General features: G+C 47.6%; 1 protein-coding gene across 21 annotated transcripts in view; it reads left to right on the top strand.

The window, feature by feature from the left end:
- The window catches only part of LOC144136224 (protein turtle homolog B-like), an 873939-nt gene that overhangs the window by 127514 nt on the left and 722109 nt on the right, over positions 1–24316 (top strand). The window lies entirely within an intron of this gene.

Raw genomic sequence — 24316 nt, 5'->3', positions numbered from 1 at the left:
AAGGGGGAAGTGAAAGAAGAAGAGAAGAAACGGGTGCCGCAGCGGAGGTCTCCAGATAATTTCTACCGCCTGGGGCTCTCTAACGAGCACTGGAATCGCACAGCACACGGGCGCCTTTTACGTTTCGCCTTCATCGAAGCGGTGCCGCCGCGGTCGGGTTCGAACTCCGGATCAGTAGTCGACCGCCTTAACTACTGAGTCACCGCGGCGGGTTGCAGTGTGCAGCATTCGTTGTCTTCGGGTGGGACGCGTTGTCGAAAGACGCCCCAAACGCCTCGAAGCGCCTGTCGGACGCTCCACGCTCGTCTGCGTCGGAGTTGCAAGCAGCTGTAAGACACTGTAGCATTCGCACAGCCCGTGGAAACCTGAACTGTCCCGTGAAGTAAGGGATCAAGGAAGGGGTGAAAGGGCGAGGTTACTACAATAGGTGGTGCCTAATTACAGCTGAGCCGTTTTGAACTCCCAGGACGATTACGACGATGAACGTGATCGTCAACGCGCCGTCCGCGCAGAATGGCAATACCGGCCCCGCCAAGATACAGCTGGGTAAAATACCGAAGCCGATGCTCAAAAATTGAATCTACAAGATCGAGCCAATTCAATATTTCAATTGGCATTAAGGCAGCATAAATAACAACATAACAACACAACCTTTACATTCAAACCCAGAACCAATAAAAACACTGCCGTCTGATAAAGTCGTTATCGAACTTTGATTGTTTCTTAATTAGTTCTGTTGCATTGGTACACGATATCTGTTACGTAGAAGAAAAACATTACGAAACCAGGCATACAGCACATTCTGTGTTAAAAGAATTTGAGGACAAGGAACAAAATTATCTGAATTAACAAGCGCTGGCCGGAAAGTCTGCACTCATAGTTGAATATAGGCAGGTCATTCGATAAACAGATATCCTTCGAACTTACCTGTTTTTCCTCTAAATAGAAGGAAGCCTGTCGTGCGTCTTCGAAGGGACCGCTGCAAAGCTGCTTACATGCTGCTGCGTGCAATTTACGAGAGGCACTCGCAGCAACGAATTTTGCTTCCTTTGCAGTTCTACCTCAGAAAACATAGAGCTGAAATCAGACGAAAACTGCCCGCAGCAGCAGCAGCGCTAAAGACTGCTCCGAGGAATGTTACTGCGCGAAAAGCCATTTTCATACCATGCAGAAAACAAACAAAAGCGCACTAAGAAAAGCTCTCAGAACGAATTTTACCAGCTGTTTCCCGCATCAGAATTGCCAGGAAAACTATGTACGGCCAGACTTTAGAAAAGGTGAGAACCAGCGAAAAAGAATTACTGCCAAAAAAAAAAAAAAGAAATCTGAGAGAGAAAGCCACCAGCGACTTTGAATGCTTTTCTCTCTATGAAATTTATTGCCCGAGGGCAAAGGCAGTCGCCAGAGTCCGCATTTTCTGCTTCAGCTACCTGCAATGGAAGTCGAATCGCGGCTATAAATAAAGAGGGAAACGGGGCAGCCGGCTGAAGAGAAGTGCAGACCCCGTTGAACGTTTCTCAAAAGAGGGGTTTATGCTACGCAGAGTCGTGCCTTCCGAAACACGGTGTAACTGGATTATTTACAGCACCGTAAAGAAGAAACATTATTAAGCCGCTGCCGCCGCCGGCGACTGGCTAAGCGGCAAAGGAAACAACGCCCCAACTCCGTCCCGCCTGCGGACCCAAGTCGTGCGCACAACAGTTGAGCGCGTAAACCCTTTACATTTTTTCGCTTCTCAAAGCCGTTCTTTTAATCCTATTCTTCCAGTTCGAGCCCATCTTTTGGGCGCAGACTTAGAAGACCAAAATGTATTTGATTGCAGAAAATGAAAGGCCGAAGCGGAGCGCTGTCTCGATTGCATTGTCTGGATGGGCGAAAAAAAAGCGACCAGATTTTTCTCCCAGATATGCATTCTCGGCCACTGCTCTGCCTCGACATATCCGCGTGCAGCCACTGTAGTGTAGTCTTCTAAACTCGGGCCACTTACAAGTCAGGTCGACCATGCGAAGAGACTTTGAGACTTCAATTTGCCCTCCTTGTTTTCATTAAACTCTATGCGGCTGCTGTGAAGACGCATTCACTTGATTCAGCTCTGACCTTGGTTGTCTCTTTTGTGACCTCTGTAGTCGATACGAAAATGACGATTGCCTAAGCTGACATTCGCACGCTGTCACGTTCTTGATGCGAGAGCGGGAGCTGCTGCAATGAAGTTTCCGTGCTAACCTTTTTAGTTTTTATTTATTTTAGATACCTCGAGGGCCCTTTAGCGGGAGGGTTAAACACGAGGATGGGCTCATAACATGGTGCTAAGAAGCAGTGCGACTCGATGTATGGCTTTCAATGAACAGAGTTCGTGCGGACGATGACACTTGTGAGTAAGTAGGTTGTTCCAGTGCTGGGCTGTGCTGGCAAAAAGGAGTGAAGGCGGGTCGTGGTGCGAGCTCGAGGTCGATGGACAGCCTTATCGCGGCCTGTGCGTGCTTCAACCAATGAGCGGATTCAGTAGGAGAGCTCTGCGGGAGAACATTAAGTATTGTAAGATAGAGACAGAGTCTTTAGAATTTACGGTGCTTCTTAATGTTACACACGTCACTATACACATTAATGATTAAAGTGCCCCTTTCTGTTTGCCACCATGTATGTTTCACTGGAGATATACAAGAAGTCACTTTGTCTGGCGCTGTTTTATAGCGCTGCTTGTAGGTTTCCGGGAGTAACTTATGAAAGTAATTGCCCTCACAAGCTTCCTTGCATTCGGGAGACAGAACATTGCTCGCTGTTAACTGAACACTTCAGACCATACTCGACAGAACGCGACTTGCATTCAGCCCGTGAACGTCATTGGCACGAGTGTGCTCATATGCAGCTATACGTGTTGCGTGTGCGAACAACTCCTAATTTCACCGTGGTTGCGGGTCATATGCAGCTAGATCACGTAACCGTGGTCATTAATACACTGAGTGTCCAGTGCAATCAAACCTCGACAACATTTTTTTATGATATATGCTGTGTTAAGCGAGAATATGTACAAAAAAAAAAGGTTAGTGACACGACCACTGAAAGACTTCGCGTAACTAACACTTTTAGTTTTATCCGACTTGAAAGTGATCACTTTAGGGTTAACGCACTCAGATTATAGTGCCTAAGGCTCTTTACTTTTGCAAGAAGGCTGAACTAAATTCACGAGCGCTCAGCTAGACGCTTGGTTCCTCTACTCAAGAAGCATTTTTATTGGCGTCTAAGTGACCATGACAGCTGGAAAGATTTATTGATCTTGCTCGGCCGGAACGAAAGAGATTACCTTCATATTGATTGGGTGTAGCTGCTGTTACCACTGGCGTCCTAAATGCAGCCGTCTGTACTATTTTAATGTCCATTCAAACAGTCCTTAAGTGGCCGCAATCGCACAAGGGCGGGTCAGACTAAACTCGAAAAAGAAAATGACCGACAAAGAGAGTGAAATCGGCATGGTTGCCACAGCACGGCACGCGTGGGCTATCAAGAATGGACTGCCTTGATGGCACGCACTCACCATTTTTATGTTTTTACAATGTGTTTTTTTTTTAACTCGATCGCCGTGCCGCCGTCGGCGATGGCACGTGCTCTGGGCAGAGATTCCCCCAGAAAAGGAAGCGTGGTCTTGGAACGCTAAAAGGCTTTCGTAGTTTTTTTTAAGAATAAAAGAAAAGTGCATTCAAACTAACAATGGAAAAGCAGCTTACGTACTTGTGGAAAATCGCAGCAAGCCTTTTTCCGGGCGCCACACTCCGCCTCCCCTCCCTCACCCTCCTTTCCCAGTGTCCCCCTCCTTCCCCTACCGTTTTCTTCATGCCTTTGTCTTTACCGTACGAAATTGCACGCTCGCTGCCATCTCGCTAGCTATCGGGGCCCGCGCTCGCGATGGCGTTCGACTTTTACTGCCGTTCAAGTCTGAAAGCGGTTTCGTAAACGGGCTCTGAATTGCGAGAACGCGCGCAGTGAAATCAGTCGAGTCAAGTAGAAAAAGAAAAAAACCGCGGGGGTTGTTTTGACTCTCGAGTTATTTGAGATGCACCCTGTTCTCTCTGACTCCCTCCGTCGGAATGGCGGTCTTTTCCCCGGGAGTCTTCCGTCTTAGGGAATGCACTTTCCAGCCTTCGAGTATTGAGTTTCGTGCGCGAGTTCGAGCTCCTTGTTCTGGTCATTCTGCACTTTAAGAGACGTTGAATAAACGAAATAAGCGGCGTTAGCGTGAACCTGAACATAAGTTTTCGAAAAAAAAAATGGCTTGTGGTTCTTTAAGGAACACTCGGCTGCGTGGTGTCCGTGACAGCATGAATTAATATGCGTTGGCTACCGCGACTTTCGAGGATAGTGGTGATCAATTTCCGTCGCTGTCACATGTGGTTTTGTAAATATTTTCCTGCAAGTGAGCTGGTTGCTGACTGTACTTCCCGTAACACGCGCACGACAATGGTTTTTATTTAGAAACGTTCTTTTTCTGAAGAATTGTATGCATGAAATGGCGAAAGGCCAACCTTTCAGTCTTAAGAGTCAGGAAGACTGCTGTGATAATAGGTTGCTCGTACCGTCTTTTCCAAAATTAACCGGGCTGCATAGTTTGCTTTTCACTTGCACAGTACACCGCTTACTGCACTTATAAACAATAAAAGGTTTTTAACGGTGAAGACATAGGCTCTCTTTACCGTAAACAGATATTTAGGGCTTGAGGTGTGGCGCAAGTGCCCAACTATATTACTGTGAAGCGAACCATGCAGCCTGGTTACTTTAGACGAAGACAATGCTTGTACATGACGTACTGAAGTCAATGTCAAATGATGCCTTCTTTTATGGGGGACGCACAGAAACACATTTTCTTCTTTCAATGCCTTCTCATTGATCTGTTCACTGGCGCCTACTTAAGCTGGCATCGCTCTCCTCACAACGATTTTGTGCTAACCGAAACCGCGCAGATATACCGACCCTTTCTTGTGACGTTGGCGTAAAGTAAAAAAAGAAAGCGTACCTGAGCAATACTCAGTGCGCCCACCTCGACAGATGTGCTTGCTTTTATATAAAACCAAAGTGTATACACTTTGTTTTGTGCACGTGTACATGTAGCAAGTGCGTCGACGGGGTGCCCGATAGCCCACCTGGGCACGAAGAAAGGCGCTACTGGACGGCAAAATAACGCAATAAAGAAAGGCTTCCACCCGCTTTCCAGCCATTAGGAGTGTTATTCCTTCGGCTGCTGTCCGGAGTAGCGCACCTGGCTATCCTGTTCCGATTACGTCAGTCGGAAGAAAGTAACATCTGCGCACCGATCTTCTCCGTTGCGTAAGAAGGAACGCTTGCGTTATAAACGAACTGCAAGTTACCAGGATGTGCCTTGTGCGGCGTTTTACTCGGCCGAAGCATAGCCCTTGCCTCGGCCAGATTTTCTATTTCGTTGCGCACTTTGTCTCCACGGGCCTTTTTGCACTCCCCGGTGCCCTCAGCTGCGTTTGTTTCAACACGCCTTATGTTCCTGCACCGCCTGATCGTTTGCAAGTGTTAGGCTTTCCTCGCCCCCTGCGCGAGAAAAAAGCAAAACAAATAGAAAGGGAAAGAAGACGAAAAAAAGAGGAAATGGGGCTAGCTTGATAGGAATGCTGCTAGAGTTTGTTCAATCTTCCCAGATGTATAATCGCGCTTTGAAACGTAGTTTCATTATCAATGTAAAGTTGAGCTTCCAACAGTTGATATAAAACATGCATAAACCAAAGGCATCAGCCGTTGTCTGTTATTTAATGTTATAAAAGCACGGCACTGCGCAGGCTTAATAGAATAATAGCATGCGAAAACCACAGAGAAAGCTTTGATGACCACTCGCATGTTTAGCTGGCAGCCTGCCAGGATTGATATCTTTGCAACGGTTAGAAAGTTTGGTATAGGGCAAGCTTTTGTTTGTGTTAAAAAAAGCCCTTTAATTGAAGCGATGTTGTATAGGTTATAAGCTTTCATTGCCCAAGCACCAGTCGGATGCGTTCACGTTCGTTTTTATTTAGCCAGACTGCGGAGGAGCCAAGCATCGCAGTGTTTCTGCCAGCTGATCCCCACTATACACTCGGGGTAAACTATCGCGGTTCGGCCCTTGTGAAGATCAAGCATTAAGTTCTGAAGACAAGAAATCGTAAAAAAAAGAGAAAAGCTAGAAACACGACCCCATTCTCCCAAACGCAGTGGAAACGGCCGAAAGAAACGGCTCTCCGCTCTCGCCGGCGGAACAAACGACGACGACGGAATATAATTCGTCGCCCCTCTTTCTGCGGCGGCAATTCATTTCCGGGACGGCAGGGGCCTAAAATGCTGTTCGACTTCGCCGATCCATCATTTTTCCCGGAGACGAGCAAAGCGGAAAGCAGGAAGCCGGCGCGAGACGAGGCGCCGCAACCCGTCGGACACTGCGGCGCTGGGGCGCGCCTCCCCGTCCTTTGTGTGCCGAGGCTGTGAGCGCCCCAGCAGAGTTTCCACTCCTCCACCGTGGTTCCTACGCCATTGGACGCCGAGAGCACAAAATGCGAGGAGGCTGTGGCATTCTGCGCGTGTATTGTGCGCTCTCTACATCACATGCAATGGCCGCCCGTTTAGGAGAGCAAGCCAGGAAGATAAAAACTATACTAGGCTCTGCAACTTCCTCCGCAAGTTTTCGTCATCAGGAGACGTCCAGCAACTGATAGAAAAAGGAAAGAAAGATGAAGGGCTGGCGTAGAGCTCGTGTGTCACATACAGAAGCTGGCACACACCATTCATTCATATTGGGAAACAGAAGCCGCAAGACAGTCTGGAAAAGACGCCGCGCAGACGAATACAACAATCGCTCTTATAAAGCCGGCCTGTTTATAATACGACGCCGTTAAATGCACGCGCTTTGCGTGTTACAGGGTGCAGCTTTGTGCGAACGTGCACTCTTAGCCCCAGTGCGACCACCCTGCTTGAGGGTCTGTCAGAGAATCAAGACAAAAACTTCTATCTACGATGCGTATGTGCGTTCGACGCCTTTTTTGGGCTCACTTTTTTCTCCACGCTGTTATAGCTGCACGTTGCATGCTTCGCTCGCTGGCTTGTTCCTAACTTTTGCTATTGCGCGCATGCCCGCGATATTGGTGACTATTTTTACGAGGAGCTGCTGGATGCGACGGCGGCGGCGACGATGTGGTCCTCGGAGCATTGGGGCGTAAAGCCCCTTGGGGGGCTTTATTGGGGCGTAGGCCATTGCGCCACTCCGCGAGAGGCCGGAAACAGGGTGGAGAGCCGCGTCTCGTCCCGAAGTACTGCCACCGTCGCATACGAGGGCCGCTGACTGCACTGCTGCCAGCATCAAAAGAGGAGCTCCCAGAGCTTGCAACTATACCAGTCGCGTTGTTTGAGGTTCGCGAGTTGGCGATGCTCCTTTCAGCCAATGCTCAGTTCCGTGTCGGTGCGTTCCGCCTCTACAGTATACGTTTTGTCAGTTCTGCTTCCGTGTGCGTCTTGCATGCTTACCTATTTTTCTTTTCCCAAACGTTATTCATCCTACCAAATATTTTTCTTTCTCTTCTAGAAATCCGGACCCGTGTTCCTCCGAAAGCTTAAGATCTAGCTTCTACTTTTCCTTTGTGATGTATTCTGCTGAGATACGTCTCGCCGAAGAAGAGATTCAATTCACGGAAGAGCGCCCTCTTGAAACAAGTACATTTCTCTGGCCTTTGCCGCTCCTTTATGTGTGCTGGGCTTTGCTTGGTATTCCGCTTCCGTCAAACGGCATGACTGGTCGGTGAAGGCTTCGAAGCATTGCTTCTTCTTGCTTATTGATCTTCTCGGCCTTCTATTTTTTCCGTTTTCATTGCATGGTAACTACGCTGAAGCTAGATTAAAGAGGAGGCTTTGTTCATTCCAGATTGCAGTGTCAAATAAGCAGACTCCAACGCAGAGCGCAAAAAAAGAGAAAGATATCAACTTTTTGGCTTGGGAATGCACAGTGTAGATGCCTAAGCAAGGCGCGCGTCTGAAAAGTCGATCTCCACAAAGCATAATGCCTACTGCGAGAATTTCGTAAACTGAATTCATTTAGGGCTCCTCCTATTTTCCGAAAGCTTCCGCGATCAGTCATCGAATAATTTTCCGGGCTCTCTGCGCTATACCGACAGTGGATAGAACACATTCTGGATAAGGATAAAATAGCGCCAAAAGCTATTGGTAACTTATGTTAACGGTGGTGTGCAGCGAGAAGCACAGGGACAAGGGAGACACAACAGGACAGGCGCTGACTCGAAACTGAAAGTTTTTTTAGGTGAAAAGGGATCAAAGAAACAAAAGCGCTTTTTCCGCGCATACTCAGGCCAACTTATCTAGCGCTTCAGCTGTGTAATCTAATACACTGGATTACAAAAACAGTGATATATCTGGGGGAACGGCTATAGACTGCGGGTGACAATTATAGCGAAAGCGTCAGAAAGTTATTTCGCGTGTTTTACTGAGACGACAACTACGAGATGCTTGACGGCGCACTTTTTAACTGGAGAGTTCTCTCCGCTCTGGGGGGAGGGGGGGGGGTCATTCGGAGAAAGAAAAAAGAAAATCAGCAGCAGGTAGTCATAAAAACAAACGCCCGACCTCTGCTTTCAAAGCGCGGACGTTTGCAAAACCAAAATGCAGAGAAATACCGGACGTGTTGAATGACAGGGAGCTTCGTATTTGTTACATTTGCCAAAGAAATACTTTCAACTGAAAATGCGCCCTTGTAGCGCTCGTTTGACAAACGACAACGGTTAGTCCCCTTGTGTTTGACGTGCCCCCGTTCAAACGACGCCGTCATCCTGTCGCACGCATACCATCAAGCGCCCGGAAAGCCGACGGAGCGGTTCGCGCATAAAATAGATTCGTCGTTAGTCGTTGACGGATATTATAAGCGATGGCTTGCAATGCGCAATAAGACTTCAAACCTCTTGTTTCATGTCTTCCTTCGTTTTCATTCAAGTTCTAAACACTTAAGCGCAATTCCCAAATCTCTTTTACAATCGTCAAAAGTTGAAAATGCACAGTTATTTTGACCACAATTTCTTAAGCCAAGCCCGTGATTCGACGACGCCAGTTCTGCCTTCCACAACGTAGCAAACCTTTAGTTACGCGGTGTTCATTCGCCGAAAGACATGCGAAAAAAACGACACGGTTGGCATTTCCTACTCAGCGTTTGTCCGGACTGCTGGAGGTCAGAAGGCCGCCGGCACGCTTATGCGCCGCGTTCGAGGCGTCAGCGCGCTTTGCGGACGGCTGGAGTTCGACAGCGGTGAAAATCGCGATGCCGTTTGCGCACGAGCGTGAAATCCGGACTCGGAACGTGCGTACGTTCGTGCTCGTGACCCGACCGCAGTGACGCGTGAGGGCACCGCTTGACGCGTCCAGGGCCGTCCCCTCCAGCACTGCTGTGCCTCGCGGTCTTTCCATTTTCCCGTACCAGCATGTGCGATGCAGCGGCCTAGAAACACAGCTACGCTGTCACAGACGGGGTCACTCAAGGACAGGTGAGAGGAAGCGGTAACTGTTTGCGAATCATTAACGTCTGTCATGACATCGGCTATGGTTATCTTTAATGAAAATTTAATTGACTATAATGAACAAGCTGTAGGAAATTGTTAAATTCTTGTTGGCTTGCTATGCAGCGCTGAAAGTACGCACAAGTAAAAATTCAATAACCTAAACTGGCGACGCGCTCCAAGCACGTAAACGTTTAACTCTCACATTCCCTCATGTACTCCCCTCCAGTCCGGTGTGCACGCAAGTTTATTCATGCACTAAACACTCACTCACTCACTCACTCACTCACTCACTCACTCACTCACTCACTCACTCACTCACTCACTCACTCACTCACTCACTCACTCACTCACTCACTCACTCACTCACTCACTCACTCACTCACTCACTCACTCACTCACTCACTCACTCACTCACTCACTCACTCACTCACTCACTCACTCACTCACTCACTCACTCACTCACTCCTCAGCCGTGCACCGTCACAGCATCACTGCCACTTTTCTTTCTTTTCTGTGACTGCACGATTGATTCCCCAGTCTTCTGTTCAAGCATAGCTTAGCACCCTTAATATAAGGAAGAAGCAAAGGTAGAGTGTAAACCAGCAGAGCGCAAGAGACGGACTGCGCGCTAAGGAGGAAGCCGTCCCGGGCCGACCGCAGAGACCTGTCGACATCCGCGCGGCCTGTGAAAGACAGACGGAGAAGAAGCGGCCACTTGAGAAGCGTGAACGGATGCTGATTAGCCCGGACAACCGGCCGTGGTGTCGCTACGGTGGCCGCGCGTGGCGGCTCATGACTCAGGCCTGACAGCTGCTTAGCAACTCCGAGCCGCATCTTTCCTGCGCCTCTGCACTGTCGCGATTGCGTCCTCGCTTCACTTCTCCTTTGTTTTGGGTTTGGGCGTGCGTCACGAAGTTTTCTCGCCCTTCTGGGTGGAGCTTCCTGTAGAGAGACAGAGAGAGAAAATGAAAAAAGAGGGAGTGAAAGGTGGTTAACCAGACTCAAGCACGACTGGCACCACTAATCATAAAGGGTAGAAGCACAACAAGAGGGCCACGAAAAGACTAACGCAAAGAACAAAACACCGTGCTTATTCCAACGGTCTTGCCCTGCCATTTGCTTTCCTCTTGCCTGGCTGCTCTTTTTTGCGTCTCTACCGGTTATGAATAGTGTTTTCTGACAACACAATCAACCTGCCGTGTTTCCGCCACTACACCAGAGGGAAGGAGGATAAAAGGGTCGAATGCAGAGAGCGGGAAGAGGTAGAGGCGTGTATATGTATAATGCATTCAGAAGCGACCGTACGGGTAAAAGTTATGGTCACTCCCGAAGGGGAATGCAGGGTAGTTAACCGCCCTAACTACAGTGAGCACCACCCTTACTAAGAGATAGATGCGCAACTTTTCTGAACGGCATCCCTTTTAATAACCCAGAACAATGCTCAAAACAGTTAAATGTCAACTCGAAGTTGCTGCCAGCGCCAGAATATAAGGAATTTTTAGAGTAATTCAAGCCCTTGAAAGAACATTTTAGCGGCCGGGGCGATAAGCGGCTGTGGAATTTTTTCTTTGGCTTACTCAAATCTCGATACCTTGTCGGTAGGTCGATCTACATGGAAAGCAGTTCTTTCTGTGTAATAGTTTTGTGGCTCATAATAGGTAATCATGGGTGTTTTAAATTAATACGTACCACACTACAATGGTGGCCAGTACATTCCCTCTATCCGCTGCGCAGAAGTCCGCATAGAAACGAAGCTTTTTGCATAACTTATTTTGCAAAGGGTACAAATGAATAATAATACGGAACTTCTGAATTTCTTCATAACGATCATAGGCTAATCCATAACATTTATTCGCTTGCACTGCTTCGAAGCCATTGATTATAATGCTTAGCATTAATGTGCTCAAAATGTGCAACGAAACTGAGAGTCCGTGCCACCGCGGTGGCTCAGTGCATGATTATGGTACTCTGCTGCTGCCCGAAACATGCGTGTTCGATCCCTGCCGCGGCGGTCGAATATCGATGCCGGCGAAGTGCTAGAGGCCTCTGTACTGTGCGATGTCAGTGGACGTTAAAGAACCTCAGGTGGTCGAAATTATCTGGAGCCCGTGACTGCGGCGTCCTCATAGCCTGAGTTACTTCGGGACGTTAAACATCATAACACCAAACAATATTGAATGTCCTTTGTGTTGAAAAAAGAAGCCCTGCGTGTGGAGGAACGGCTGGCAGAATATATATAGTATTCCAAACGCTAGGTGTCCGCTTGTAGGCATTCAGAAATGAAGTTCGTTCTTAAGGAGCTTGCGAAGTTTATTCATAACAAACTATCCCTATCGTTTAGTACAAGTTTTACACATTGCTTTCTTCTGAAAGGCTTTGCTTGTTAAACACAGGTCACCGTCATGTGAAAACTTTTAAGAAACAAACGTCAGTACACGCTTTCGGCGAACATACCGGAATAAAACGTTCCATGTATAAGCATAAAATGCCCAATGAGAAAAATAAGAGCAAAAGCAAAAGTAAACCCAATTGGCGCCACTTTTAATCCGTCCATCTGCAGCGAAAGCGTGATGTTTGCGGCGAGGTGCCGGCAACCAAGCCTAGGGTTCATATCTGCGAGCCCGCGAAATCCCATTAGCTTAATGGACGCGCGGCGCGAATTTGAGCCAGCGATTAGAGGACAGCCAAGGCAGACCTCAAATGATCTCGGGAACGCGAAAGAGATACGTAGCAGCATTCCTCGCTCCTTCCTTTGCCCTGTCTGCATGCACGGAGCACGGACCCAGAACGCTTCTCCATCTCTAGGCGCAGACTGCAGCATAAGCATCAACTGCACTCGCACGTAATGTGGCCTAAACTGTGGTAACCGTAGTTGAGAGGGAGCACGAAAGTACATAAAAGACAAGGGTATTGATATCGATGAGCTTCTTGCATTGCATAGTTTGAACAGCGCTAAAACGGCTAACGGACACAAATAGGTAAAGTAGGCTTTTTGCATTCTGCATTTTGTATTGGCGCTGTTAAAACTATAAAATGTAAAGGATGAGAGGTTAAACACATGTACAGTCGCGGACAGAATAAAATGGACCACACTTTCAATTTCTATCTCTACGGTAACATTGCATAACGGAAACAGAAATGTTTGCTACCTTTAGGTGGGACCGCAAAAGTAAATATTACTTGCATATGTATAATACAACAACTACTTTTCGATAGGTTACGCGTCAGAAGGCTTTGGTCGCCGAAGCGTGGTTCATATTCGTCTGCCCGCGACTGTAAATTAGAGGTTAGAGGAAGAGGTTAAGAGAACGGAAGGAATGAGTGAATCAAGAGTTAAACGCCCACATGTCAGTGCACATAACCTCTGTAAAGGGTCCCTAATGCCTCCTGAGTCTTTGTGCTCCATACGCAGTAGAATGACTTTATGTGCCTAGGAACGACGAGCGCCTGAGTATCCAAGTATCTCAGCCTACGTGAAAGTTCAAGTGCCCAGCAGACTTTCTAGGGCCAAGCACAAATGCAGAAGTCGGGCATCGATACGTGAACATAGCCAGAGAACGCGTGCAATAGTTCTCTCACACCCACCGCTCCAGGATGTCCAGTCCTGTCAAGTACGAAGCACCATCCGTAATGGTGACTTCCAATCGCAGAGTTGGAGCACTTCTGGAGCAACGTTTTCTGCTCTTTTCGGAGCAACTGTATTCCAAACGCAGATCTGAGGCACGGATCGCGTCTTCCAATCGTAGACAGGGAGCGGTTGCCGAGCTGAGATTGCTCCGTGGAGCAGTCGGGACTGCTCCGCCGAAATCGGCGGATCCGACCGGAAGTTTGCGTGACGTTCTTTTTCAGCGGCGTTAGCGGCGCCTTATATGCTCTGGCCTGCAATGCTCTGCCCAGAGCAAGTGTACTCCAATCGCATTTTCAGGTCGCGCGCTCTGCGCCGGATTCAGGCGCTCTGTCACAGAGCGTGCAGACCGCTCCGGCCCTGCGATTGGAATTCAGCATGAGTTTGACCCGTGGCAACAAGGGCCGTAACATACTCTGTCACAGTGGGAAACGCCTGTGGCAAATCTATTTCCAGAAAGAGGCCAAGAGTACGAAGGCAACATTGCAGCAGGGGCGAAGAAGTCTGCACGTTGGCAGTGACACATCGCAGTCCAATGCCGAGCTCAATTGAACGTTCACTTGTTATCGCCGAGAAATTTAGTCGGAGTTTTAGCTTTGTGACGTGTCGAGACTGATAAACATCTCAAACAGGCCTGGGAATTGAATGCAACACACTATACCTTCCGTTTTAAGACCCTGAGCAACGCCAGTGGACTGAAGATCATGCCGATTATGCCTGTATGCACATTCGCGGCGTCGCCCTCTGCCGCCTCCTGTACTTACGGTGAACAGCCCCAAATTACACAGTCATTCTTGGAATTGCGTATGACGAGCGAGATATCACGCTTTGCGCTCTTGAATTCACCGTGCTGTCCAGCATCAACCACAGGGAACACTGCAAAGAATCCACTCTTTTCTCTGACAGCTGAATGCGTATCTTTACTGCGCCCCTTGGCCCGCGCCGCTTCATGATGGCCAACCAGTCTGCATGTATTGCAATCTATGGGCGGGATGCATCTGCGGTTATACAGAAGAAAACAAACGCAACTGGAAGGAGGCAGGAACGAAACGAGACGGCAGGTTTCTACTTTTTTTCTGCACTCTGAATTGCTTGAGTCCAGTTTTAGGTCCATGAAGTTCGCAGGAAGCAGCGCTCACAATTCAAACAGGAGAAGTGCCAAACAAGCAAGCCAAGGCGCAAGAGGAGGCCCTCCGCGATCATCACTTTTTCCTCGGTGTAATTTATAGCCTGAGCCTGCCCGACGTGGCGGCCAGAGCCGCGGGGTGTAGATTCTCTTTGTCGACCGCGCCGCGGATCGGGAACCGAGGGCCACACAGGAGGAAAACCGAGCACCGCGGAGGAAAAAGAAAGCGCAGGCACAAAGTGCGGAGCAGCTCCGCGCTCCTCTTGGAAGTCCTGTCGGTGTGGGCGAAACCCCCTCTTTTTTCCGCCCTTTTCTGTGCGGAAGGTAAGCAGACTATAGCACCGCCAGTGTAGACGTAAGTGGCATTTTACGTTTGCTTGCGGACAGCGGCACTGACTGTCAAATTGCTGTGGACGGCTCTACTGCCGAGTGCGCGCCCCGTACATAGAACTATATATACTTATATTCTGGACGCCAGCGGAGTTCCCCAGCTCACTGAAACGCTGACGCTGCTCCGCCTTTCCGTGGACTCTCACTTAACTTACTTGAACAAACACCCACATGATTCGCTGTCAGCACAAAGGAGGGTGAATATATGCTGTGGCATTTCTTTTTTCATTTACATCTTGCCAGGGAAGAAAACGCGTGTCAAAGATTCTAGTTTGGTTATAGCGACATAGCGCACATCTCCGAGTATTTCAGTCACTGTATATCACACCAGAGTGCCAGAACCACTGCAAAACATTTCTCACAGAACCTTAAAGGGACATTTTGTACCCTGTGGCCGGGTTTCTTCAAAATTTAACAAATAGAAAGTGAGCTTGTCAGCGTTGTATCATGTAGCTTAGCACATCTGGTCGTAGTTGGCAAAACTCAGAGCCACCACATAGCTGCGTACCCGTCTCTAGCTCCTGGGTTGTGTCCGGTTGAACTTAAAAAAAAGTTACTGACGATAAATGCGACTGATGCGGTTGAGCATACGTAATCATTTCTGTTCCCTCCGGACGGAACATCCGCTGCCGTTGACGGGTTGAGACCGCACTCGCACGTGGTGTAGTGAATCCAATCCGTCAGTCACTGTGGGACATTCCATCCCCTCTCCTCCACCAGTGAAGAGGGTGATTTCCTTCTTTCCGCTCTGCCGCCTGTCAAATGAGGCTTCTGACGGATGGAGGGACGGAGGGAGAGATTTTTCTAGCATGAGAGTTGTGACGCTAACGCATAACAATGATTTTCCGCCGTGGCTGCATCAGCCTCGCGCAGTTTTTCGGGCGCTGGTGCTGTCGCTAGCCTTCGCACAGTTTCACTGTCAAAACTAGCAACGCTAACTTTTGCAAGTTATGCTGTTGCTCCCTTTGTCAAGGATTGCTATGAAGTGCCCTTCTTTCGAGTCCTTTTTCTGACGAACAAGAAGTTAGACGAGTTCGCTGGCATCAGGAGTGGTTGTCAAAGATGACGGACGATTCCAGAGGCATGGAAACACGGCGCTGACTGTCAGTTGAAGGATGTGCTCACAGAGCCAGGGAAGAAAAATATGGAAAGAAAAAAAAAAGAGCCAAAAACATTTCTATCTTCTTTTTGCTCTCAATCTAGTCGCTCAGTGCTAACAGCTCCCATCTTCGTGAGAACGAATACTTTCTAGTTTTGTTTTCTTACGACTGAGTCGACTCTTCGCCCCCAGTAGCTCTATCTTCTTGTGTGAGCACGTGTGCGGCTACGTCTATTTGTGCACGCTTGCGCCCGTGTGCGTGCTCGTGTCAGTGTGTGCAGAGCACATTAAAGCCCCGACGACGAAGCCCTTTCCGGTCCGGAGCACTGCGCCCGGCCACTTCACCGGCGATGGCGGTAGTGTGTTGGCGTTCGGGGCAACGCGGTTGCGTATTTGGCCAAGCGACCGGCGGCCCGGCTCGACTGCTGCTCGGAAGGCTGTTTGGACAGGCTCTGGTGCGCTCTTCCGCACCGCCGGGCGAGCGTCCAGGCGCCACCCGGCCGCCTAATCCTGGGACTTGCAAGCGACGGCGGTACTGCATTAGGCATTCCCTTTTCCGGGAGCACCCTGCGAACATTATTCGGGCTCGCTACGTTCGCGAATGTGAGAGGAAGAGAGAAAAGCAATAAAGCAAAAGGTTCAACTGGCGATTCTCGCCTGCAGAGTGAAGTATATTACTAATGAAAAGCTCCACACGGGGCCCGAAACTGAATGGGAGGTCACTGTCATTATAGAAGATGGCTGCCTCTGTAGAAAATTGCTGGTCAATGTAGTACATTCCTTTCAGAGACTACATCACCTAAGCGGTGTAAATTAGAATTCCATCTAGCGACTTGCATCTAAGAATATATTCAGTTAAAGACACAGGAATGGAAAAAAACTGCAACAGGGACGCTTAGGCACTGAAATCTCATGCCATGGCGTATAAACCTTCACTAGTTTTACTTATTTTTTCAATTCTTACATGCTCATTCTTACTTTTTTCCTTCTATTTCAGCACCAGACGAAACACAGTGTTTTTTAGGGCTTTTTGCGCCTGTTGGCAGAGCGAGGTTAATTATGTAGCTGAGAAGTTCACACATCAAAGGCGATATTAATTTTATTTCATTTGGACGATGTTCATCCACCCCTGGAGATATATTATTTTTAAACTTGCCGATTATGCTTGAAATTTCATTTGGGTCAGTAGGCCTCAGGAAATGAGAGTGACTCCATATTGTGCCCACTGGCATACTGTCGTCGCGGACAGTTGCATTCGGGATGTTGTAGGAGCCAGCATCCACAAAATGTGTGTTCATTGCATCAGCTAGCCGTTCACCAATGAGTGTTTTGCGATCGACTACGAGCTGCATAATGCTATTTGTAGTTTTTTTTTTCTTGAAGTGAGCGAGTTTACAACCTCCCATATTCGTCGCTGATTATCACATATGCTCCCAAAAAGATTCCGGTAGTAGTACTGTTTTGCTTTTCTTAACTCGGTCGTTAGAGCATTTCGGTTCTTCTTAAACTCTGTAAATGTATTTGGATCTCGTGAACGAATAAGATCGTGGAATAACTTATTTTTTATTTTGATACAGTGATAAAGCTCAGAGTTAACCCAAGCTTTCTTTTGTTTTCTTCTATTACGACCAGACGGCTGTTATATAGGAAATGCGGCATTGTATGAAGCGCGTAGTAAAGAAAAGAATTTCTCGTAAGCGCTGTCTGCACTCTCCTCATTATATACCTCTCTCCAGTCAATCAGACTGACCAAGTGGAAGAATTATCTTTGCGTTTCAAGGTCTATAACTCGCCGACCTTCTCTTTTATTATTTTTCTTGTCATGGCGCTTTGTAATTGAAAAAAAAACAAAAAAAACTGGCAGATGATCGTTAGGATCATACGAAAATATTCTGCTGCTAATGTCTTGTGGACTCGTTTCTTATGCAAACATCCGAAACAGTAAAAGTCTGTTGTGTAAGTCTTGTTGGTTTACTTATTTGGTTTGCGAAGCCATACGTAGATAACAGTGTCTCAAAATTTTCTGCATAAGGATCAATGGAACTGAAGTCAATATTGATGTCCCCATAATAATGCAGGAGGCGTTTGAAAAAACAGGGGAAGCCAACAGCAAGTTCACAAACTCTACGAAGCGACCTTTCTGCCCTTGCGGACGACGGTAAAGACTGATCACCATTATTTTATCTATACGCAAGCACAAACATTCGAAATCGGCATTCATTACCGAGAAATCTCCGAGCAGTTAATAAGAAAACGTATTCTTAAAGTAGACAGCTAGCCCTTCACCGTTCTTTTGCCTACGACAGATAGGTTCAGACCGATAAGCTGGAAAGTTGTTTTGTGTCATTATCTGAAAGCCATGTTTCAGTAAAGGTTACAATTTAGAAGTCAACTGACAACGAATGCAAAAAAAAACAAATGTCGTCTGCCTTTGGTCGAATGCTTCTACAGTGCATGTAATCCAGAAAAAAAAAAAAAAAACTTGCCACAAGAAAACTCACGATTAAAAGCGTCAACTGTATAGTATCTGCAGTTATCCTCTTCGTTCATCATCATGAAAAAGGAAAGGCAATTAATTTACATTCAAGTTAGTCTTTAACAGCTGATTCTACCTAAGTCTCCTTCATGAGCAAAGTGATTTATGTCGGAGTCTTCACCCTTATGTACAAGCAATGCCTTGTCTTTTGGCGTTAAGTGCTCGTCCACAAAAGCCGGGGTTGTTCCTTCAAGACCAAGCATTGAGCTATCTTCTTTTTTCTGCACTTTGACAACAGCTCATTCTGCTGATTAAGCCTCACAAAGCGAGCAACTACGTTCTTGGCATCCGCGTTAAATGTACGCACATAGTGACACGTGTCAATGCCAACCATGGTGTCAATGGTTACCCCTTCGCTGTCGCCTATTTTGCTCATCGTTGCAAGCGGGTCCTTTCCATCCGGGACGCCCTTAATCTCGAGGTTGTTCAGGCGTTGGTATTTGCTCGAGCTCTTTGTGACTACCGGGCGCTTTCGCCTTTCAGTTCGGTGTTCTGCTTGAGCAATTCCTGCATTTCAAGCCTCAAGTTCTTGATCTCAGCTGCAAATATCAGTGCAGTAGGACACACCTTTCTTAAGCTCCCGCATTTCTTCCCTGAAGTCACGCCTCAAATTCTCGAGAGCCTTTGTCATCTCACGCAGATCTTTTATATTTGTGGTGTCCTGTTCAGAAGGCACGCCGCCCCCCCTTAGCAGTGCTCTTACCAGTATCTTCTCCCGCCATCAGACATGAAAGCACATGCACAATACAGCACAGGTAACAGCAGTGGATTGTTCGACAGCAGTGCACTACAAAGATTTACAATATCTGTAGTACAAAGTTCCTCTCCTGCGAAGACAAATAATGGATGGTGACCACATGTATAACTTACATGTATAAATTTCACACTACATGTATAACATTTTTGTACTTCTGTCATTGTTGCCTGCCGCCGGCTTTCAGACCTCGTCAAGCTGTCCCCACAGCTTTTTGCCTGGAAGACCGTCAACATTGTGAAATGTTGAAAGTAAAGGTGAATTTGAAATATGAAATTTGAATCTGTGCTGTGAGTGCACCGCCGCCGAACTGTGCAATGTCGTATGTGTGGTCTCTTTTGTAGCGTGCGTTGTCTTCGGGGCGCTGCTCTTGAGGTAGTCATGGGACCAGGGTTCTAGCGCAGGCGCAGCATCCGATGAACGCGTGGCAGTCCTCGGCGAAAGTGTGCCTTGATAATCTGATGCGATTGGGAGTGCTGCGAAGGCAAGGAATGGATGGTGATCAGATCCGTGCTGTGAGTGCACCGCCGCCGATATCTAGGATGCTGTAAAGAACAGTGCACGAATCTGCTGTTATCCAAACACCGCCTGTCATCGAATTCCAGTGTTTCCTCTGGTTGACGTAGACATCGAGACAAGAAAAAAAGAGGGTAATGTAAAGTGCTTAACGCAGCTCCGGCAACGGAAGTGTGGTCATGGTTTTTCGATTAGCTTGCTTGCATGCTGGCATTTTCATGCTTCGAAAAAAAGGCCATTTCCCTAACTAGAGCCGCATTTGCATTTAATGAGTCAGCTGGGAAGAGAAATACAAGGGCCGCTTAAACTATGCGCCCGATGAACTGAAAAACACGAAAGGCGCTTGTACAATTTGCTCCGCACTGTGAGTGTGCGCACTATGTACTGTCTACCTGTTCAATATTATTTCCTTTCCGTTGAGCTACAGTCTGTCACGGCAGCGTACGAGCTAGAATTACGCTGCCCATTAATGGACGGGAAAAATTATGTGCACAGCTAGAACCCCGGATGCTCGAAATTAAACTGTACCCGCCATTATAGCATGGGTTTCAAAGCATGCAGTATTTCTTTGGCACCCAGGAATTCTTTATTAAGCCAACGTCAGTAATGCCCGTGTTCGAGCGCCTAACAATGAGGATTTATTTTGCGACGAAGAACCAGAGCGCGTACTTTTATTGAAAAATGATTGCTGTGATCGGCAGGCATTTACAAGGCAGCATTGTCCTTGGCGAGCATTTAGAAAAATTATGATTAACTTCCTCTCTTAACTTGCTCTAATCAATAAAAGAAGTTTATTTGGATTGAAATTTTTAAAAATAAAAAGGTGTATGCTAATGAGTGATTTCTCCCATAGTTCAGGTTAACTTCATATGGGGCAAGCTCGAGGTCAGCCTCGGAATTTATCTGCTTAAGACAAACGCAAACGCTGGAATGTCAAGCAAGCGTGACCTTTATAGTGAAGGCTGTTTTTGTGCGCCTGTGGTCAATAATGCCATGACAGGTAAACGAAATAATTCGGTACGTGTTGCGCAGTGTTTACTGCGCTCACATTTGTGTTTGCCCCAGCGGCGTGCAAACATTCCTCACCGTCTTCTGTGCTGCAAAGCCTTTTCTCACAGTTTCCATCATTATGCAACTGAAACAAAGCGTGCGTTTGCGCATGGCGTTCTGCGGGGGGCCAAAAGTGGGAGGGGGTCTAGAAGAGAAGAGTCGGTGAACGGAGTGAGAATGGTTGGGCTGGTATCTCGCTTCGTGCTACGTAGCCACCCTTCAACAAAATAGCAGAAGCTTCAGTCTCTGAAAGGCGCATTCGCAGCTTTGAGTTGCAACATCCGGGACTCGTCCTCTTCACGCCTGGCGTTCTTTGCCTCCTAGCGGTCAAAAGTTCGTGACATTTGCCCTTGCGGAGGATTCAAATGTGGGAAAAGGTCACCGAGGTCAAAGGTACCCCCTGTGCTCGCAAAGTAGGTCCCTTTCCAAAGTTCTTTTCCCCTTCGCGTGTAATATAATCAGCGCTCAATGCATGCTGCTCGTCATCCGTTGTCTGCGCCCTGCGCATTGCCCCTCCCCCTTCTGAAATTACACACAAAGCGCTGCAGATGTGGCAACGTCTGTATGCCATAATGAAACTCCTTATGCCTCGTTCTGTGCTTTCAAGAGACGCTGCATTTGGAAAGCTGACACAATGGTCGCATTTCTTGGAGCGCTGTCTATCCAGGGGGACTGCTCATGCGTCACTGGGTGAATGCCACGCTTTCCAGAGCTACTGGGCATTGGGAAATATAGTCAGTAATTAAAGAGGAAGCCGCAGCGAGATATAGGGCCGCGCTTATTCGCATCTCGTGGAGAGGGCTGTGCCTTCCGGTCATTTGCAATGAAGAACCAAAGAAAACGTGACATTCATGTTCTTCTAAAATTCCGTTCCCCTTCTTTTGACTATCGGAGTGTGTGACCATTTATCTATCAGAAATACTAGTTTGTTGACTGAAACACGGCTATCTCAATTTAAATACAGACTTTTAACGTAGACTGTTACGTAACGTTCTACCAGTTCAAACATTCAAATTTCCTAGCTTAAAGCATCTGCTTGCCCAAAATCTGCGCAATGCGTGGATGTTCCTAAATATTACTGATGCCGAATTTTGTTCTGTGATTGAGTTCGACTTCACCGCCCGTTGAGTCAGACGCATACACCTCCTTATGCTGTTTCCTGAAGTTTTGTGAAACACGCTTCAGACTGTAAAAAAAAAAAAAGAAGAAAATCTATGTGATGGTGAACGCGCCTATTTTTTTCACATTTATCACACAGTATTTCTCAGGGCAGCCAAATTAAGCAAATGAATAAATAAAGAATAACAGACAGCCTTAGCCAAAATGAAGAAAATTAAGCATTGAGAGTTTGGAAATTCAGCTGGCGGAACAAGCAAACTCAATTTAAAGTTGTCCGAGGTGAAAATGCTAGATTTGAAACTTTTAACGCCGTTTTGCAGAAATTATGTTTGCGACGGGAGCTAGTACACAAATGAGAGATTACAGTTCGCACTATAACCAAGCACCGGTAATGAAAGCAGGTGATCTAACGAGTGGTTTACTATTGAAGTTATGGCAGTCGCCCGCAAAATCGTAGCGAACATTCGGCTGTCATGAGAGGGCAATCGATGTCGGCAATTACTGTCGTGGAAAGCGCCGGGGTGCGTTCATGTAAGACTTTTTGCTTTAACTTTGCACTCATAAAAGAAAGAAAACGAGTCGAACTCATTTCCAATTACTTGGGATAATGAAAAATGCTTAGTTTGGTTCTTTAAAGTTTATCACCAAGGTGAAGTCTAACTCACTTATATCCAAACTCAGTTAAAAAACAAAACTAAACATTTTCTCTTATACAGAGTCCTACTGGATAAAACGCTTGTTCAGATGGTGAGGCAGCACATGTGATGCATATGCCGGAAGGGCGAAATTCCTAATCTCAGTCAGCTTAGGTCTCCCCTACTCACATAATTGATTACGGACACACAGGAGCAGACGATATGACCTGTGGATCAGTTGTGCATGGAATTCTGTGGGGCTTTGGAGAGCACAGTTTGTCGTGGAGCGCTGTGCATGATTATGTGCTTAACGCCGTGTTTCTCTTTGGATCATCTTTCACGGTATGGCATGGAAAAGTTATGGTCGTACCTAATATACTAAAGCTGTTATGGTCTCATTCAAAGGCTATTCGCGCCTCCCTTTCCACTAGGTTTTTACTCTTGAGCATTCCTGCCTGGTCAGCCATGTTCCACCATAAGCTCACAATCACAACCATTAGAAAATGTCGCAGACCGGATCCCTCGAGTAGCGGGGCAGGCTAAGACCATAAACCTGCGGCGGTACACGCGAGCAACCGCTATGGTCTCACCGGACCGTCTCCCGACGCTCTCGCTACACCGGTCTGCCCAGCGTTATCGGCTCTCGCATCGTCTTTCTCGGCGAGAGAGGAACCTGCCGGGGTCACGATGCCTCCCCCGCCGTTCGTGCACAACCGCTGCGTGTGGCCACGCTGCTTCTCCGGGGCAGGCCGATGACGCGCTTCGATAGGGCTGTCAAGTGGCTCACTCGTGCCCGTCTCCATTCATTTGCCCCGAAGGCGCAGACGGAAGTGTCGTGCGGCGGCGTGGGAGCCCGGCTGTCAGCTCGCGTCGTGTCCTGCCTCCTGCGCTCGGGCCGAGCGGAATGTACAGCAAACGCTTTTACATGCTCCCCTGCCGTGAGCGCCGGGACCCCCCTCGTCGACCCACGGCTGAAACAAAAGTGCGCCGCATGTCCCTCGTGCGTAGTGTATGCACTACTGCGCGGAGTTGCTGGCTGCGGCCGGTGCGAGAATCTTGTCCAGCCACTGCTTGCGCTGCGCCTCTCTTGCGCTTGCTGACTGAAAGTGTTCAGCCTGTCCATGACCACCGTGGGCTGTTGTGAAAGATGTAGTAGTGCAATCGCTGCGGTTTGTTATCCCATGCGCGGCCAGGCTTCTTTTCTTATAATGAACTTCCATAGCCATAGAAGTGAACCCCGAAATCCGAAGTGACTGTATTAACCATGTATTGGGTATGCCGCGAAAACATCGCAGAAAAGCCATGAATTTCCAGTATTTCGTTGATAGTACTCCCTACGTTGCACAAATGTAACTGGTAGAAAATTATGTAGAAAAACATGAATACTGTCTGAATAAAGTTAGCCTATTATCGTAATTTCTGCGTGTAAAAGTACGAGAATTCGCGCACTCAGGCACATTAAATAAATAATGAAATTCAGAACTTTTGCATGAGCTGTCACTCCAGAAGTACGACCACCCATATTTTAGGCTGCTTTGCTGTTAAGGTTAGCTTTTTCAGTGAACTGTCTTCCAGCAAGCCTCTGGCCTTTCTGGCGTCTTACATTGACCGTCTTACACTTTCACCTTGTTGTAACAAGCATGATGGGAAAAGCCGAGAACTGATATACAGTTCCGACCAGGAACACAAACTACTCGCAGTGTCTATCGCACGTGAGACGTCGGGTACCACAGGGCTAAGGGCAAGCGTCCTGTTCAGATTTTGTAACGGAACAAGTAGTCGTGTATCGACTGCAGGCGGTCATATATTTTCCCTGGCAACTGAACCACTCGTATATGTTCAAGAACAGCGCAATAAAAACGCAGCTGTTGGAGCTGTCTTACGCCGGCATGTTCATCAGATGGAAGCGTACAGTCGCGAGTAAAAGAGA

The sequence above is a fragment of the Amblyomma americanum genome, chromosome 6 (genome assembly GCF_052857255.1).
Source record: "Amblyomma americanum isolate KBUSLIRL-KWMA chromosome 6, ASM5285725v1, whole genome shotgun sequence".
In the NCBI taxonomy this organism is placed as follows: Eukaryota; Metazoa; Arthropoda; class Arachnida; order Ixodida; family Ixodidae; genus Amblyomma; species Amblyomma americanum.
Note: the sequence above shows the minus strand (reverse complement) of the source record. Positions and strands in the feature narration are given on the sequence as shown.